Source organism: Sinocyclocheilus anshuiensis, unplaced genomic scaffold (genome assembly GCF_001515605.1).
Source record: "Sinocyclocheilus anshuiensis isolate Anshui unplaced genomic scaffold, SAMN03320099.WGS_v1.1 scaffold1753, whole genome shotgun sequence".
In the NCBI taxonomy this organism is placed as follows: Eukaryota; Metazoa; Chordata; class Actinopteri; order Cypriniformes; family Cyprinidae; genus Sinocyclocheilus; species Sinocyclocheilus anshuiensis.
This window is the reverse complement of record NW_015541398.1, coordinates 713,589-721,047: the sequence shown is the minus strand read 5'-3', so window position 1 is coordinate 721,047 and position 7,459 is coordinate 713,589.

Below are 7,459 nucleotides of genomic sequence, written 5' to 3'. Positions count from 1 at the left end.
AGTCTGTTCATGCCTCGTCAAGTCTGTTCATGCCTCGTTAAGTCAAGTCTGTGTATCTTGTTTGGATCACTGTAAATAAAACTGCACTTGGGCTCTCACTTCAACTCGCCTTCAGTGGATGATTCGGTACAATTATGCACATTTTTATTAAAGTAAATACCCAGCTAACAGGGAATGTTCCAGTAACATTGATAGAACATTCATTTAATAATGTTCTCAAAACATTAGCACACAAATATTATTTGTACATCATTCATGGAACATTTTTTTTTTCCTGAAACTTTTTAGTTGGATGTTTATCTAACATTTTGCAAATGTTACGGTTTTAGAAGGTTCCAAGAACATTCAAAAGTAATGTTGCCATAATGTTAATGTTGCAAAATTGTAAAATGGAATGTTCCCTTGTCGTTCGCATAACCAAGAAAATACTTTTTTTTTTTTTTAAGTTTAAATAAATAAATAAATGGACTTTTGAGTGTTCAGAACATTCAGAAATTAAATGTTTATATCTTGATGGGAACGTTAGCAAATGATTCTTACAGCATTTTTGTTAGCTGGGTACTTTTGCCTATGTTAGCTTTACAGAACAGATTTTGGAATTTTTTTGTGATTTTTTTTTTTTTTTTTCCTTTTATTGAATCATTTTTAGTCTCTTTTAACTGAGTTCCAAAATAGAGATTGATGACATCAGATTAATAGGATAGCTGTTTTGGAAGCAGAGTAAGTTATTACATTTTGATTAGGGATGCACATCATTAAAATTCTGGCTGATGCAGTAATTACTTTCATGTTATGGCTGATATTAAAAATCTTTCCTAACCTTCTCTAAATTAAAAATAAAACACTAAAAACTACAATAAATCATTTTAAAATTGGGTATAACATTGTAATGTATTTAACAGTTTTATTAAATTATAAGTTTTCAAAGATACATTTTTATTGTGTTGATGGAAAGTTCATCTTGAGAAATTAATTATCAATCAATATATCCAAAATCAACTGTTACTTATTTAAGAACAATCTCTAATATCAGCTGATAACCAATATATTACCAATATATTATGACATCTAATCACATTGATGAATCATGCACAGTTAGCAAATGAATTTCATTTTAATTGAAATTAAATTTAACATTTAATTTTTAATGTTGAACACAATGTTAAAGAAGCTTTACATCACCTGTTTTCTACCTCTCAACATCTGTTGGTCACATGAAAATAACGGTGTATGAGAAAGGTCCATTTTGCACTCATGTGCACTGGATGTGATGGCTCAGCATACGAACAAATGGAGTTAGACAGAGGTGTGTGTGTGTGTGTGTGTGTGGCTATCAGACTAATGACTGATAATAACACACTCAGTGTAAACACAGCTAATCTACTGACAAATACAGAGCCTCGGCAGAATAGGTGTGTTCGCCTGAAACGTCCAGACATTCACACACTCACACATACACACACATATCTGCTGAGCTTAAACAAACGCTCAGAAAAGATATGACAGGAGTAACTGACCTCGTCGATCTCACAAACACATCCACCACATACTCACTTGTGTTCCTTTCATGGTCACTTAAGTGATAGTTCACTCAAAAGAGAAAAAGCATGGGGGTGAAATTTTCATCTTTGGGAGAATTATTATTTTAAAAAACCTGCACTTTGCCATCAGCCAGTGGAGGGCACTGTTTTACATCTGTCCGACTCCTTCAGTAAAATCACAGCACTCACACAGGCATGAATGCATGGAAATTCTTATATCAACTTATATTGTTGCTGCTATGCCGTGAAAATGCATGTAAGCTCTCTCATCATGTGTCTGCATGTAGACCGGATTTTCCTCCTGAATGTCTAAGCCCCTTGCCTCTGATACAGTTTCCTGAATCTTTGTAGTCATAATGAGTTTCAGCCGCTCTGCTCTGCATCTGAGATTCATTAAAGCAGAGGTGAGGAGGAGTATGTAGTTTAGCATCCCAGTATGACAGAGTCACTCATTTCTGCTGCCTGATCAGGGTCAATGTGCTCTTGAGTAGTTCACACGGCATGTCCAGTAGCGTCACATGACATATACAATATTTTTCTAATTCTTGTGTAAATATTATGCAGTTTATGAAGTCAGATAAATTGAGTAGCTACATGGGATATTTTTAAAAATGCATTTTCCACATCGCATGACTACTTACGTGAGCTGCAAAACAAAGATAAAAGAGTGAATCTTATGAAACCTGTCGAGTCATATTTCACCTCAAAATCAATAGGAAAAAAAAGATATTCTGCACAAAGAAAATAAATTATAATTATAAAAAAATGCATGTTCTGTTTTAAAAAAAATGATTTATATTAATTATGAATACTAAAAATAATTTTGTGTTTTAATTCAAATTTAAAAGTACAATTATAAGCATGGTGGCAGCTATTTTATTTACAGTTATTTAATAATAATAATAATAATTTGAAAAACATCTAATTATTGCATTAACAGTAATGAGAATGGCACAATGTATCTTAATTAAAAAAAAGTCTTTAAAATAATCTTAAAAAGCACAAAAACAATTGTCCTTACATTTCTTTGTCTTTATTTTCTCTTTGATTTTGGTGAGAAACATGACCCATACACTTCATAAACTTTCCCAGGTATATAATATTATAACCTAAAATAAGGATGTTGAAAACAGTCCATGTCCATCTGTCATCTTAACCAGACTGTCAACACACTTCTATAAACAGTCCTAAAGCCAGCCATAATGAGCTACCTCATGCATATACATGCTATGATTTTGATAGCTATATTTGATCATATATAACGGCTGAATGTTTACTAAGAAAGACACATCTGTAAAATACTTAAAAGTCAAAGTCAAGCATGAATGTAATGCGATTCCTTCAGCAAACTACAACTACTAGCAACATTTAACACAGTAAATTATTCATTCTCAAGGATTATTCATATTCAAGGATGCACAAAATCAAAGGGTGAACAGCTGCTGTAGAGTGTCAAAGGTAATTTAGACAGAGCCTCACATTATATCTGTGCTTTATTAGCATTCCCTCTGGCTGATAGCGTATGACTGTCCAGTTTCTATACAGGCATTCACATTAAAAACACACACACACACAAGCATGAGCGCCTATACATCTGAACAGTCTGAGCCGCATCTGTAATGATTTAAAATGTCAAATTGAATTAGAGCCTGTGTGTGTGTGCATGTGAATGCATGCATACTTCCACCATTACTCAAGGGAATTGTGTTTCTTCTAAATTCAACAGAGAAGAAAAGAGACACATAAAAGGTATTTCAATTGATAGCGATTTTATTTCCAGCCATATTATGGTCAGCTGCGGTGCAGAAATACACAGTACATTTAGGTGTGTTTGCCATGATTAGGCCGTCTGGCTCATACTATATTTAAATGGGGTGTGTCTCTCTCTCTCTCTCTCACACACACACACACACACACACACACACACACACACACACACACACACACACACACACACACACACACACACACACACACACACACACACACACACACACACACACACACACACACACACACACACACACACACAGAGACATTATTCAGGTTCTCTGTTTGTCTTCTCCACCCCTGCCCAGTGCACACACACCCCAGCAAACATCAGCTGAGAGAGAGAGAGAGAGAGAGAGATCTAGAGTGTATACTGTGTGTGTGAATTTTAGCAGATTAGCAAACAAGCAATCAAACAATCAAACAAAAAGAACAGAAATGTTACAGAAAAAGTCACTGTAACTAGCACTTTTGGACACTATCATGATAATAATGCCATGGCATTCTCTTAAGAATCTTATACAGTGCTATGCTGTAAAAAAATGAATTTTCAAAGTTTTAAATACACTTTGGAGTACGATTTAAAAGAAAATACTATTTCAATCTTTCTACATCAGAGTTTCGTGTTTAACTGAATGCGTTACTTGCCATTTATTTGTAATTATTTGTCAAATTTACCAGCAATTTCTGAGTCAAGATAATTTTTTAAAAAATCGAAGTCTTTTTTTTCAGTGCATGTCAATACTACGGTATGTAAATATCATAAACAGGACCATGGTAAACATTACCATATTGTCATACTTATAATTTTTGAAAGGTATTCGTAATTAGCTATAGGCCAGATACAATGAAATGCAAAATCACAGCAATCAAGATGAAATATATTCTGTAAATCAGAATAAAATTACTTTCTTTTCTAGTTTGAGTACAGTGGTTTCTCCTCAAACACACACAGAAGGATTTAAACGGATTTGACAGATGAAGCGAATCATTGTCTGCGACTGAAATAGATCCTATGAAAAACCCCTTTAACACATTCATTCATGCACTTCTATTGTCTCACTATTGAAACTGAGAAAAGACCTCCATTCACCTACACCCGACCCCACCCTAACACACACAAACACACACATACACACACACACACACACGATCATGATGGGGACTTTCCATTGACTTTTATCTCTTTTATCGAAATTAACTTTCACACAAACCTTTCTGCATTTTACATTTTCACTCAAACATTATTTAATGTTTATCAAGCTGTTTTAACATAGACATTTGGCCTAAGACATCAAAACACACCCACATTCACACACACACACACACACACACTACTGAACTGAACTGAGTCTACATCAAACTAAACCGAGCAGAATAATGACTATTGTCTTCTGCTTTATAGCTGAATCGATTGTGTTCTTTGCAAAACTGACACTGTTATTGAACTGAATCAACACAGAACTGACTAAAGCTGAATATGACACTCTAGTCTTCTGTAGGGCTGCTTATAGCTGAAATTGAAGTCATTTCATAATTGATTAACTTTGCAAGACTGTTATTTTCCAGTTTATTTCTGCAAACCTTTAAAACAATATGTATTGTATAAAGCACTACCTGCACACACCCTGGAAAAAAAGGTCCAAAAGCTGTCACTACTGTGGCGGTACCCTTTTGGAAGGTACTAATATGTATAATTTAGGCACTAATGTGTACAAATATGCACTTTTAGGGTACTAAAATGCATCTTTTAAGTGTAAATAAGGTACAAAGGTGTATCTTTTGAAAGTGCACCGTCCCAGTGACAGCTTTTGTGCCTTTTTTTCTAAGAGTGTGCTGTAGTCTGTGCTGGTGTGTGTTCTGCTGTGGTGATTTCAGTGGGTTTATTATGCCGGCTTGACAAGGCTAACATAGTGTTATTGTTTAAAAGCTATATCTGTGAAGCCTGTATAATCATTATGCTTTCAAAATAAGCTTAACTTCCAGGTCACGCTTGTCAAGCTGATCTCAAAGTCAAGGTTTACCAAAGTTTGTCTTGATGCTTTCTTTTCTAGTCTAAATCTAAGAGAGAATCTTCATACTTAAAATGTCACAATACACCAAAAGGTCTTTGCCTCTATAATATAAGCGTCTATTAAGATTATGTTGCTTTGATAAAGCCACCATACTGATCTACTATTTCTTCTTCTTCTTCTGAGACTAAATTTGGACTTTATCTCCTGGTGTTTTCAAGCTATAACCACTGGACTTACTCAGGTTGCTATATCTTTTCTAACTGATCTGACTTACGGTTTTTGTAAACTAGATAATCAAAACTGCAAAAAAACAAACAAACACTGTCATTGAGGGGATCAAAACTTTTGTACAGTAACACTTGTAGTGCATTTAAGCTATGATCAGCAAAGCTTAATGTGCTAAATCCTGCTACCAACATGCTAAAACATGCTAGCAACATGTTAAAACATGCTAGCAATGTGCTAAATAAGGCTAGCAACATGTTAAAACATGCTAGCAATGTGCTAAATCAGGCTAGCAACATGTTAAATGCTAGCAACATGTTAAAACATGCTAGCAATATGCTAGCAATGTGCAAAATCATGCTAACGACATGATAAGCCATGCTAGCATCATGTTAAAACCTGCTAGCAATGTGTTAAATCATTCTAGCAATGTGTTAAACATGCTAAATCATGTTAGCAATGTGTTAAACATGCTAAATCATGTTAGCAATGTGTTAAACATGATAAATCATGTCAGCAATGTGCAAAACCATGCTAACATGTTAAAACATGCTAGCAATCATTCTTTCAACATGCTAAGTCTTGTTAACAACATATTAAATCATGCTAGCAACATGCTAAGTCATGGTAACAACGTGCTAAAACGTGCTAACAATGTGTTAAATCATATGAGAAACATATTAAAATATGCTAGCAACAAATCATGCCAGCGACATAGTAAAACATTCAAACATGCTAACATTCTAAAACATGCTAGTAATATGATAAGCCATGCTAGCATCATGTTAAAACCTGCTAGCAATGTGTTAAATCATTCTAGCAATGTGTTAAACATGCTAAATCATGTTAGCAATGTGTTAAACATGCTAAATCATGTTAGCAATGTGTTAAACATGATAAATCATGTCAGCAATGTGCAAAACCATGCTAACATGTTAAAACATGCTAGCAATCATTCTTTCAACATGCTAAGTCTTGTTAACAACATATTAAATCATGCTAGCAACATGCTAAGTCATGGTAACAACGTGCTAAAACGTGCTAACAATGTGTTAAATCATATGAGAAACATATTAAAATATGCTAGCAACAAATCATGCCAGCGACATAGTAAAACATTCAAACATGCTAACATTCTAAAACATGCTAGTAATGTGTTAAATCATGCTAGCAACATGCTAAAACATGTTAGCAAGGTACTAAAATTTGAGTTACTAATGGAAATCACTGGATATATATGGGTTTGGATTTTGGCCTGATTTAACTTGACTGTGTTTCTGCTGGATTTTGTTTTCTTTACAGAAGACTTGACCACATAATGGGTGCTTCTGAGTAATTAAACATACATCAAAACAAAATAAGAGGGATGGTTTGAAATCATTCTCCCTGACAAGTGCTGATGGATCTCCAGACAAATGTAGCGGTTCCTGTTGCAGTGTTTTCTTTGTTTTCATGCGAGTCTATTCCCTCATGGCAATGTCAAGATTGGTCAATGGAAAGGTCATTGTTTCCTTGGAAAGTATTTTAATGAGCCCTGAAGTCATTTGATCTCCATTCACAGCCCCTTCAGCCACTTGTGCCAAAGAGAGCAACACCGACCGGCCTGTTTTTCAGTCCATTTGGTTTCATAAGCAAGATTTACATTCATTTCTTTATTGGGTTTTCAAGAGATTTCAAGAGACAGGTTACAGAAGTGTCTGGCTCTGCTTTTTAGGTATTAAAAAAAAGAGTGTGTGAGAGAAAGACAGAGAAACAGAAGAGTAAATTTAAAGACAATGAACTCGATACAGAAAATCTGCTTGTAAACCAATTAATACTAGTTCACACCACTTGTTAACGTTTCAGGTTGATCTAACACACACACACGCACACGCACACGCACACACACACACACACACACACACACAC